At 28.4% G+C, this 13,384-nt stretch overlaps 1 protein-coding gene across 2 annotated transcripts in view; it reads left to right on the top strand.

The window, feature by feature from the left end:
• The window catches only part of LOC145788939 (putative disease resistance protein At5g63020), a 143,750-nt gene that overhangs the window by 109,284 nt on the left and 21,082 nt on the right, over positions 1–13,384 (top strand). Inside the window, exon 1 of one of the 2 annotated variants that reach the window (XM_082883900.1) lies at positions 9,953–10,209. The exons of the other annotated variant lie outside the window; for it this stretch is intronic. The gene's annotated coding sequence lies outside the window, so the exon portion shown is untranslated. Of the gene's footprint in view, positions 1–9,952; positions 10,210–13,384 lie in introns of those variants that run through there. 2 annotated transcript variants of the gene reach the window in all.

The raw sequence follows: 13,384 nt of genomic DNA, 5'->3' as shown, positions 1-13,384 counted from the left end.
CTTTGCGGAGTGGCAAAATCATATTGTTTTCTAAGCCGACTTGAGGGTGGCAAATCCACGACTTAGCCTACTTGCGAGTAGCAACTTCAAACCATTTTCAAACAAACAAACATGAGATGTTTTGTTCCAATCCGAGTGATTAAGTCTATATTTGTATGCTGTACGCATCACGTAGTAAAGTTAGCTAATAAACCGGAATAAGAACGCATGTGTTTTCAATAACAACATATCATGTTAGTAGAGGCCGATCCTTTGATCGGGCGAGCAGAGGTGCTCATTTCAGGACCTTCCCCTCTCGTACCTAAGTTCCCGAGCCGAGGCACCTTTGGTGATGACGGACACGTGGCCTTAGGCACGAGTCAGGGTTTCCTAAATTTCCTAAAACAAAATATTTAGGTGGCGACTCTGAAATCTGGCAAAGCAGTCCATGTTTGGCCCTTTTTGATTAAAATCGATTTTCCAAAACGATTTGCCGGATTTGGCCTCTTTGGTGATTTATCAGTCTTACATTGCACTTTGTGAGATTAGATTCAGAACCGTGACATGAGTCCGAACTGTAGTAGCTAAGAACAACGATTCGCGCCCTCACGCGCGGAGTGAAGTTCCAGGCGGTCTACATAAACTTTAAGAGTTAAAGTGGAAAAGTGATCAAACATAAAAATAGCAAAGTGTAATTTATCCAAAAAAATAATGATGATAAGCTCCATAAGTTTGACATACTACATCAACTTTCCATTTAATGATATATGTATCAGTACACTAATTGATATCTTAATTGGTACACTAATTAGTATCTTAATTAGTGCATATAGCATTATTCATAATTAAAACTAATGAACATAGGGTGTGTTTGTTTGGACGGACTGGATAAGGGGGGATTGTAATCCATCGAACTATTAGTCCTGGGATACATTGTCCTCGAACTATTTGGTTGGACTGGATTTGTATCCTATGTTTGTTTAGTCATGAGATTAAATGTCTGAATTGGACTATTTTTAGGGAATTCAATGTTTGTTTGGGATATCATGGAAAATGATAAATGCTCAAATGACTATTTTATCCTTTTCAATTATTTACTAAGTAATAGCAATATTAAACATAGCTTTAATATTTTAATTATTTTTAGCTAGATTAAATAAAAATTTATTTTATTTTATTTTTTGCACAATTAAATAAATTTATTTTTAAAAAATTAAATAAATTAAATATAAATAAAAATATATGTTATTATTTAATTAAAATTTTAAGTAAATTTATTTTAAATAATAATAATAATTAAATAATGAAATAAAATAAAACATCTATTAAAATTTAAATAATGAAATTAAATAAAATATAAACAAAATTTTAAAATAAAACATCAATAAAATATCTATAAAAAAAATATTTTTTAAAATTAAATAAATAAAACAAAAATAAAAATTAAATAAAATTATTTTATTTTTAAATTGAGACATTTAAATTTTTTTGAATTTTACTAAATATAACACATAATTAAATACTAGAGGGCAAAAATATAATTTCATTGTCTAATCCCATGGGATGAGTTATCCCATGATTTCTATCTCACCTCCCATCGGATATGATAGTCCCACAAATATGGGACTAATAGTCCGGGGGGACTATTAGTCCGGAGTAAAACTTTTGAAACAATCAATGGACTATTAGTCCGGTGGGACTAATAGTCCAATCCCACATTCTAATCCTTCAAAACAAACACACCAGTGGGTAGACATCGGGATAATTAATGATAAAATTTACATTTTAGTGTAAACAATATTAGATTAATAATTTTCCATCCCTACAATTAATGAATGATGGATGGAAAAGGACTAAACGGTTTAATGTAAATTAAAAACTTAAAGAACATTATTTATGTTAAATACATGGTGCTCAATAATTTTTTTGGAATATTGAAGGAGGTTAGTGTAATTTATGTTTTTATATTTTGTAACTTAAATTTTTTTGGGTAAATTACACTTACCTTGCCTAAAATTTCTAACAAATATAGTATAGCGATTTTGGTTTAGACTCGACCTATTTTGTATTCTGGATTTGGGTTTCATGGTTTCGTACGGTTGTTCATATCCTGCTTCCGTTGTACTAGAATTTTGGCTTTTGAATTGTTGTGGTTGCGTTTGGGACAGGTTGGTTGCTAGGTTTCTAAACTTTTGTTGCCTAGAATTTTGCTCCTCTGCTCGAGTCGCACTGCTTGCGCTTGAGCGGACTTTGTGAACTCTCAGTAGTTTTGCAAGTCTGTAAAACTATTAGGAGAGTGTATTCTACGCTCAAGTGGGCTCAGCTCGAGCGGCCTTTTTTGCACTCAAGCGTTGGTTTGTTGTTTGCAAAACTATTGAGAGTGTGCATTAGTAGAACAATTTATTGTGTCTGGCGCTCGAACGTCACTTCTCACGCTCGAGCAGACTGTGCGTATATCAGTTCGTCAAAGTCACTTTTTACATCACTTTTTCATATCGTTTTCTCTCAAAACCCTAGATCGGGACCCTCTCTCTCTAAAACCTACCTTCTCTCTACACTTAGATCTAGTGGTTTCACTACCCTACTCTCTTTGATAAAAAGGTAGAGCATCTCAGGGGTTATATTTCTATTTGAATAGAGTTGTGTTTGAGCATATTTGAAGTTTTCTCCTTGCTTTGCCCGTCTTCTAGCTTTGAGGTAGGGACTTTCTACGCTCTCCTATAATTTTTAACTTAGCTATTCGTTGTTGTGTAAAAAAATGTTGGGATTTGGAGGATTTTAGACAAACCTAGGGTTTTTGTTTAAAATAAAAAAAGGGGTTTTCAAATTAAGGTATTGAAAATGATTATGGGTGTAGATATGAGGAGGTGTTGTGTTAAATTTGTTGATTTTGGCGCATGGATTGGATTTTGGAAGAAAATAAAGGTTTGCCCTAAAATGTTTCAAATAATTATTTTGTATAAATAATGGGATTAGTATTAAGAATGCGAAATTGGATAGATGTTTATATAAATGGTGGAATTGGATACGTGTTATCTCTTACTTATGGAAATTTAGATAGTTTATTTGTCTTGGAAATTGTGTATCCATTTAGAAATATTTGTTTTGGGCTATCGGTGGAGGATAACTATGATTGTTGTAGAAATTACATGAGGATTAGGTGAATTAAAACTAATCTCTTATCTCTTGTCATTGAATATGACCATGTCTTTAATACATTGTAAATGTATGATATTTGAGAGAAGAAAGTGGATGTATTCCATATTTGGGAGAAGAAAGGGGATAGACTCCATTGAATTAAGTTGGCCTGTGTGTCTAGGGTGAAAGTCCCGAAAACCATGCATATACATGAGTGTCGATTCTTGCGGACGAAATTTCCGTAAAATGGCAAATTGAAGTGTTTATGTAATGGTTGTGTTAGTTGGAAAACCACTGAGTCGTAGCCTCAGTTGGGTTGTCTGGATAACAATGGACATGACTTATGAATTGAGGTAAAATGAATTGACATGAAATGAATTGAGATATAAAATTTGGCATATTATGATCTTGTAAATTATGAATGATGTTATCACAGGCATTATATATGCACATCATACTTATATCTTTGTTAAGATTCGTATATTGTATTAGATTGTTTCTACTGAGCTTTGGCTCACTCTACTTAGAAAAAACCATTTTCAGGTGCTGATAATATGCCTCCGCCAAGGACTTAGCTTGGGAGGACTGTGAGGCTAAAAGCTCAATTTTGTTTATTTTGTGTTTAACTTTTGTACAAGCCTAGGGCTTTATTTGTATTGAGCTTCTAACTCATTTTGTTGTAACCAAGTACGGTCTTGGAAAGATGTAAACCATTAGGGCATATGAATATCTGTTTAGCTTTCATTCCTTATTATCACTTGTAATAGATGCTGTAAATTCAGGATGAACTATTTATGAATGTACATCGCATATGTTACCTTTTGTATATTAACTCCGATTAATTAAAGTTTCTTATTTCACTTGTGTCACTTTGTATTAGTTGTTTGTAGTTGGATTGTATAATTATTTTAGGGGCGTTACATATAGGGACCTCTCATGTGGTTTCAATAATTACAGAAACTTCCCTTACTTTTACTTACAATATCAAGATTCTCCCAATCTGTTAATTTGGCACAAACGCTATTACTTTTCTATTCAAAATGACTATATTGCCCCTTTAAACTAATAAAGTTCTTTAAATGAAATTTTCACTCACATGCCCTAAGGTTTTGCATATATATAATTAAAGATCCGTACATATTTTACCGATCCTAATAATTAATACAATACTTATAAGACTTATTTCATACTATGCAAACAAGGAAATATTTATCCATTTTAATTAATGTATTTATTATTTAAAGTTTTTTCTTTTCTTTTTTAAGTTGAAACAAAATCATTAATTTTTTTCCAGTAATTTTCCCTACTTATTTATTCATATGTAAGAAAATTATTTATCCCTAAATTGTTAAGATGTTATTAACAAATTTTAATTTTTATCTTTGAGTCATTAAATTTTTAGTCGATGCATATTTTAAAAAAATTCAAGTTATTCTTACATGATTAAAAATTTTAAACAATAAATATAGAAATAAAAAAAATCTAATCGCTTCACAATAAATTAAAATTAGTTAATAGGGAATGAAAGATTAAGAAATCATTTGAGAATAATAAATAATTTAAACAATTTGTCATTTTTTACAGCTAAAAATAAAATTAATCTTTACTTCAATGGAGAAATTATTTTAGAATACTAAAATACTCAATTAATTTGTTGTATGATACTTAAAATATGTTTCTCTATCTTAATTTTTTTCATTTAAACTATTTTTATTAAATTAAATCTTAAAATTAATTTCTAACCTTCATTAATGGTTATATTTTTACTTTATTTTTTAATTTCTCACCTTCATTTTGTTCTATTATTATTTATAGTGAAGTGTTAAAATTATCTAATTTTACTTATTCCGTATATCTAATACTTATATAATTTTATTGACAAGACTGAGAAATCGGAATGTAATACTAATTTAAACACACAACAAAATAAAATATTTTCTTAAAAAAATATATAAAGTTAATTTAATTTACCCTATTAAATATATGTGAAATTATTATTATTTTTCATGATTTTTTAAAAATATAATGCAATTTCTTGACTCTATTTTTTTCACAACAAGTTTTTGAACTTTTATAAACAAAAAATAAAATAGCAATTCAACCATTAATAAAGATGAGAAATAAATTTTAAGATTTAATTTAATAAAAATAGTTTAAATGAGATAAATATATCTGAAGAAATAGATTTTAAGTATCATACATAATAAATTAATTTAGTATTTTATTATTCTCAAATAATTTATCCATTCAAGTAAAGATTAATTTTAATTTTAGGTGTAAGAAATGATAAATTATTTGAATTGTTTATTATTCTCAAATGATTTCTTGATCTTTCATTCCCTATTAACTAATTTTAATTTATTGTGAGGTGATTACATTTTTTTTACTTCTATTTTTATTTTTTTAATCATGTAAGAAATATTAACCTGCATTTTTTTTTTAAATATGTATTGACTAGAAGTTTAATGATTCAAACATAAAAATTAAAATTTGAGAATAATATATGATTAAGAAAAGATAAAATAGATTTTTTTTTTTTACGTATGAATAAATAAGTAATGTAAATTGTCAGGAAAAAATTAATCTATTTATTTTAACTTTTAAAAAATAAAATAATAAATGCATTACGTAAAATAATAAATTTTAAGTTATTTATGTGGTGTGAAATAAGTATTATATTAAATTATCACTACAAGAAAAAGCACTATTGGCCACTCAAAATGCATTAGTAGCCAAAAGTGGTGATTTTTGGTGACTAAAAAAATTTAGTAGCCAAAAGTATAGGTTTTGGCGCCTAAAAATCTGTTTGGTCGCCGATATATGGCTTTTAGCGACTAAAAAAATTTTAGTAGCCAAAAGCAAGGCCTTTTGGCGACTAAAAAAAAATTAGCAGCCAAAAGTGAGGCATTCGGCGACTAAAAATGTGTTTGGTCGCCAAAAGTGAGGCTTTTACTGACTAAAAAAATTTTAGTAGCCAAAAGTAAGGCCCTTTGGCGACTAAAAAAAAATTAGTAGCCAAAAGTGAAGCATTCGGTGACTAAAAACATGTTTAGTAGTCGAAAGTGAGGCTTTTTGGCGACCGAAAAGAAGTTTTGTCGCGAAAAGTGGCAATTTTAGCGTGGGAAATTTTTTTTTAACGACTAAAAAATAATTAGTAGCCAAAAAAATATAGAATTGGCGACTAAAATTATGTTTAGTCGCCAAAAGTGGTGTCCTTTTTTTTTACTAAATAATTTATTTTTACATAAATTATGTTCAATAAAAATAATTATGTTTATATATATATATATTTTTTTTGATATTAATACGGGTCTAAGTACTATATAAGTAATATATGTTGCATATATAATCATATGATGTTATGGATGTGTAGTGGAAGGAGTGTGTTGTATCAGGTTGGTGGTTCGAATCTCCACAAGAGTAAGGTGCAATTTTTTTTTTTTCGGAATGAGCTTTTGGTGACTAAATCTGTTTGGTCGCCGATTCCTTGAGTATTGGTGACTAAAACATTAGTTGGTAAATGTATAATTTAAAAAAATATAATTGACTATTGACAACTAAAAATTTAATCGCCAAATGTATAATTTAAAAAATATAATTGACTATTGGTGACCAAAGTTTTGGTCGGTAAATACTTGCTTTTTGGCAACTAAAAGTTTTTTAGTCGCCAATACCTTTCCCAACCGTTTTCCAACGACCAAACCGGCGACTAAAAAATTTAGTCGAGGAAACTTAAAAACTGACTTTTGGCAACTAAAAATTGACTTTTGGCGACTAAAAATTTAGTCGCCAAATGTGTTTTTTCTTGTAGTGTATTAGGATGTTATCTAACATTAATTTTAGAGAGATTATTTATTTTCAAGTATTTTATTAATAAAAATTAAGTTTCTTTTTCCCCATTAGATGGTTTAATAATAACTTAACAATTTAAATATTTTATTTAATGTTGTATGAAATTTAAGAATTTTATTATATAATGATAAAATATGGATGAATTTTTGATAATATATATGCAAAACCTCAAGAGAGGGGAGTGAAATTTCTAATTTGAATAAATAAAGTAATTAACATGTAATTTTATCAATTTTGGTATAATATCAGCACGGCATCAACAAATGCTGTTAAAAAACCTAATAGTGCAGAATCTTGATAATAGTTTTAAAAATAAAAGTTGTTAGTATAATTATTAAAACTATAGAGGAAATTCCTGTAATTACTAAAAACTCCAAGAAAGGTAAGCGTAATTTACCCAATTTTTTTAAAGAAAGAGATGCCTTACAACATTGGCACGACTTTGTTAAAATTAATAAAATAAAAAGAAAAAGAGAGAGAGAGAGAGAAGCAAAACAAGAAAACATTAGTTTAACAAAAGAGCAAGACGAATTATACATTTCTTGATCATTTCATCTTCTAATTCATTACTTTTCCAAAGATGACAAGCAAAGTGATTCCTCGAAAGGGCAATATAGCAAAAAATTGTTGGTAACGCCACCCTCATCGAATCTCTCTTTTACTATTTTCCCCGTTTTTCTAATTCATTACTTTTCCAAAGATGAGAAGCAAAGTGATTCCTTGAAAGGGCAGCATATCAAAAAAAATTGTTGGTAACGCCACCCTCATCGAATCTCTCTTTTGCTATTTTATTCTTTCCCCGTTTCCTAGGCAAAGTGAACATACCCATAATGTGGGAATCACTATTTTGGTCAAACTCAACACCTGTTAAATTTTTTAAAAATTTATAATATTTATGAATTTATATTTTATTTTTATAATTATTTAAAAAATTATAAGTGTGAGTTATTGTAAGAATTTGATAAATTTAATGATGAAGTACTAATACATTTTAAATAGTGATATAATAAACAGTTTGGTCCTGTTTTTTTTTTTATTTTTTTTTTTTATAAAACTAAAAGTCCTATTTTAGTGTGAATTACATAAACAGTCAACCATAATGCGCGTGTGTTATGAGTTGAGAGATAAATATGTGTTTTTTCATAATGTTAAAATTATTAAATATAACAATTCAAAAAACCTCTTTAGTGTACTTTTTCAAAACGTAACACTCCAAAATAACACTAAAAAAACGTAACACTCTAATTTAATACACTAAAAAGTTCTTAATATATTTTTCTCAAACGTAAAACGTAAAATTCTAAAAAAAAACTCTTAGTATTTTTTTGTCCAAACGTGACATTCCAAAAACGTAATACTCCAGTGTAACACTAAAAAATTCATTCGTATACTTTTCTTAAAAGTAATAACGTAATATTCAAAAAAAAAATTTCTTAATGTATTTTTTTCAAATATAACATTCCAATACACACAAACTTTTTAGTATATTTTTTTTCAGATGTAACACTCCAAAAACTTAGCATTCCAATGTAATACATTAAAAAACTCATTAGTGTATTTTTCTCAAACGTAACAATGTAACATTCTAAAAAAATTTCTTAGTATATTTTTTTCCAAACATAACATTTCAATCAATATAACACACAAAAACTCCGAAGTGAATTTTTTTCAAACGTAACACTCCAATGTAATATTAGAAAATCAAACTAAGAAAGGTAGATTTTTAAGCTCGATAACCAACACTTTAGCCACTAATCCCCCAAAAAGAATCCTACACATCTCACATTTCCATTCACATCTCAAAAATGAATCACAAAATTAGAAATATGAATCATAAAAAGACATTCACTTAAACTAAAAATATTCATTACAAGTTTTTTGAGATTAAATGGATCAACATTACCCTATATGAGATTTATGGATAAATTTTTCGTAAATCAATATATTCATTACAAGTTTTTTGAAATGTTACGTTACTACGTTTGAGAAAAATACACTAAAGAATTTTTTAGTGTATTACACTGAAGTATTACGTTTTTGGAGTGTCACTAAGGAGTTTTTGTGTGTTATATTGATTGCAGTGTTACATTTGTAAAAGTATACTAAAAAGTTTTTTCGAAATCTTATGTTGTTACGTTTAAGAAAAATACATTAAGAATTTTTTTAGTGTGTTACATTGAAGTATTCATTTTTAGAGTATTATATTTGGAAAAAGTACACTACAGAGTTTTTTTGAAGTGTTATATTTAGTAATTTCAATATTATGAGAAAACTCACATTTGTCCCTCAATACATAACACACGCGTATTAATACTTGGTCATTTATGTAATTCACACTAAAATGGAACATTTGGGTCCAAAAAAAAAAAAAAAAGAAAACCAAACAGTTCATAAGATCACTATGGTGCTTCACCTTAAATTTAATCAATAAAACAGAGACTAAATAAATCTGAATTCATATATTTAAAAGACCTGAAAGATTGAATCAATAATTTAAAAATTAAATAGATAATTTAACAACAATATAAAAGTCAAAAAGCAAAATTAACCCATAATAAAAATACCCGCCCCGGCCCGGCCAGCATATGGGCAGACCCCACATTGCACTTTACAAAGACGACAAATCTTCACGGAGGGTATAATCATGTTGTTGTAAAAGTGTTAGGCCAAGTTTGGGGTACGTAAAAAAAAATTAAAAAGTCAAAAAGTCAAAAGGTTACTCAAAAAGTTAAAAAGTTAATACTATTTATCAAAAGTCAACAATTACGGCTGCACAACTCTCAATCCTAATTTTCCTCTACAAACCAATTTTTACAATTTTTTATTACACATTTTTTCATGAAAAGTTAAAAAGTTAACCCAAATATCCATATTTTTTCCGTCAACTTTTTAGTCTAAAAAGACAAAAAGTACACTTATTTAAGACACCCTAAACAACCCCTTAGTAATAGTATAAATTGATGAGGATGAAGCATAGAGCACAATGATGCACCCAACTACTTTACCCTTCATTCTGAAACTCTACTATTATTATTAATATTATTATCAAGGGTGTAGTAGAATTGTCATTCAGCAGCTTGTGCTTTGTCATTTTTGTCTTTCTGACTCTTCAACCATCGTCCGATCACGCCTTTTGGATCTCATTGCTCTTGAATCCAGAAACACAATATATATATGGCCTGTTGATCAGTTGGTGGCATCTTCACTCTTCATTTCACTGAAAGATCAGAAAATTAACAGGTACGCCCCAAGTCTAAAGAATTCATTTTGTTAATTACGTATTGTTGAATACTCAATGAATGCTGAAATTTTAGCACTGTATTGATCGATTAACCGTATGATCTGTACGTAGATTAAAAATTAAGGCACCAGGGCCAGAAGTCCGATATTAAATTTTGAGACAATAGTCCGAAGTTCTATTGTTTTGGGACAAAAACAATAATAATAATTTGAAACATCGTATTATCCTCATATATGTCCATCTATGTATTACGTATTTGTTCACATGTATTATCTCTATCTATACACGTGTCACTTATTTATTCATCTAATATGCTCATTTGTCCATATCACAATTACCACCATCTGCCAACGGTCTGGTGACAATAAGATAAAAATAATATTCCTTCAAAATAATAATTTATCACTTTTATCAAACAATAATTTTCTATAATAGTATCAAAATTATTAAATACCCTTATGCCATATTTTCTTTCTATCTTCTCTAATATATATAAAAAAATTTCTATCTTAATCACATATTTAATTAATTAAATTATAAATTAATCTAAATAAACTAATTTATTAAAATAAAATTACCTTAATTTAATTTTTATTTTTACATTTTAAAGAAAATTTCTTATTTAATTGCATTTTAAATTTAACATAAATATTATACAATACACACATATAAAACAAATTAAACCATAAATTAACCTAAACACCTTAATTTATTATCAGAAAATTAATTTAATCTAATTTTCAATTTTATCGCACTTTTTTATTTAATAACATTTTATTTTAAAATTAAAATATACGTAACAAATTTAATCATAAATTAAACTAAACATCCTAATTTTATTGTCATATAATTGCCTTATTTAATAACATTTTAAATTAAACATATACATAAAAAAAATTAAATCATAAATTAACCTAGATAACTTAATTTATTGCTATAAAATTAAATCACAAAAGTACCTTAATCTAATTTTTTATTTAATAACATTTTAAATTAAACATGTACGTATATATATATATTTAACAAATTAAACCATAAATTAACTTAAACGCCCTAATTTAAAAAAAAATAAAAAATAAAAAAACAACAAAAACAACGCCCAATTAATACACATTAATATGTGTTTGGGAGGGAAAAGATTGGTTACACACCTAACACAAAGTGGTTGCCCCATGACTTGAACCCATAACCTTAAAGTTATTATGTTAAGATTTTACCATTGAACCAATAGTCAACCCCTAATTTATTACTATAAAATTACCTTAATCAAACTTTTAATTTTTAACTTAATTTCTCATTTAATAACATTTCAAATTAAATTGTTGATAGAAGAGGACATTTAGGATTACGTAGGATTTGGTTAAAAATAGGATTTAATTTGGAGAAGAGATGAAAATGAGGATATTTTTGACATTTGATCTATTTTTTGACTTTGACTTAAGATTTTTGTATTGTCCACTCTCAGTTTTGGAAAGTATGGTATACCTTCACCTTCTGTTACATTTAATGAAAACGCAATGATAATACTTTAATCCAAAATTATAAGAAAATATTTTACATATATTTGAACCATAAAAAATAAAGGTTGTGTTTGGTTGTGTTTCCAAACAATGATTCTACACCCATATTTCAATATGATGTTTGGAACCAATTCTCAAATCACATTTCAACAACTCTGCAGAAAACTCTGTGTGGGCCGCATTTTTCAATTTTTTTTTTTATTTTCAAATTTGGCCTAACCGGTCGTCCTACCGGATATCCTACCAGACGTCCCACCAGTCGTCTGGCCGGCTGACTGGAACAGTGCAAATTTTTTTTTTTTTTTTTGCAATTGACATATGTTAATTTTTATATATTCGAAAAATATATTTTTCAAAATTTTTAAAATTTTTTTTGTTCTTTAATAGAATTTTGAGTTGTATGTTTGGTTATGAGTTGTAAGTTTTTGTATCAAATATGATATGTCACATCAAAAATTTCTCACTCAATTCAAAACTCTTTTATCAAACAAATTTTCTACACTCAAATCACAAATCCAAAACTCACAAACTCAAAATACAACTCATACTCTCAAATTATATTTACAAAACTCTACCAAATGCAACCAAAGTATTCTGAAATGAAACCTCAAGAGGATATATTGAATTTTACTCTTACTTTGAGTGAAAATCTCACTCTTCCCTTCTCTTTCCTGTCTAAAACCACTCCCTTAAAACAGACTCGTTGGACTCGTTTGATTTTAGAGCTAGGTAAGGTCAACTTATTGGGAGAGGCTCCCCTCAATATCTCATTTCTGCATACCTCTTCATACTTTTTTTTATGGGTTTAATTTGGACTTGTACTAGTCATTTAAACTATCTATCTCATAGGCCCTGCATTGAAGGTCATCCATGTAAAATATCAATTTCATCGAACGATTATAAATACGGGAACAAATCGTATTTTGTTTTATAAAATAAATTGTTTAAATTTAATTATATTTGCCAGTCATTTTATAAAACAAAATGTGATTTATTATTCTGTTTATAATTATTTGATGAAATTGATTTTTTTTCATAGATGATCTTTATTGTGGAGCCTACGACATAGACGGTTCGAATCATCGTTTGACAAAACTTCTTTTAGTTGTAATTTTATTCGTTATTTTGTTTCAATGAGGTTGTAAGTATTTAGATGTGAATCTAATATGAATTGTGCCCGTATAGAGGAGTTTGTGTTGACATTCTACATCTTGACTTGAGCAATCCTTGTTTGCCACTTCGTTAACTGTGTACGGGAATCTAGCTGCCCGGTCTACTGGTGGGGGTCCAGGGGGTAGCGTGCCCTGGCGGGGGCTGAGGGGCAAAGTTGTTTGACCGCTCGAGCGGTCATTTGTGCGCTCGAGCGGTGAAGTGGAGCTTCTAGTATTTTAGCCTACATTCAGAACTTCTGGAAAACTTATTTTACCGCTTGAGTGGTTGGCCTATATGTGAGCACCGTCTTTATTCACACCGCTTGTATAACGCCCTTAAAATAATACATATAAACCAATCATCCTTAACATCCATAGACATAAGAGAAATAAACATATATTCATTATCAGAGTATTCCTTACAAAAGTATTACATGTTGACAACAAAAGTAAATGCCCTACAGGCTTACAACTTTCCAAGTCAACACTTGGGTTCAACAAAA

The sequence above is a fragment of the Camellia sinensis genome, chromosome 8 (assembly GCF_055761805.1).
Source record: "Camellia sinensis isolate YWXY chromosome 8, ASM5576180v1, whole genome shotgun sequence".
NCBI lineage: Eukaryota > Viridiplantae > Streptophyta > Magnoliopsida > Ericales > Theaceae > Camellia > Camellia sinensis.
This window is presented reverse-complemented; position numbering and strand designations above follow the sequence as displayed.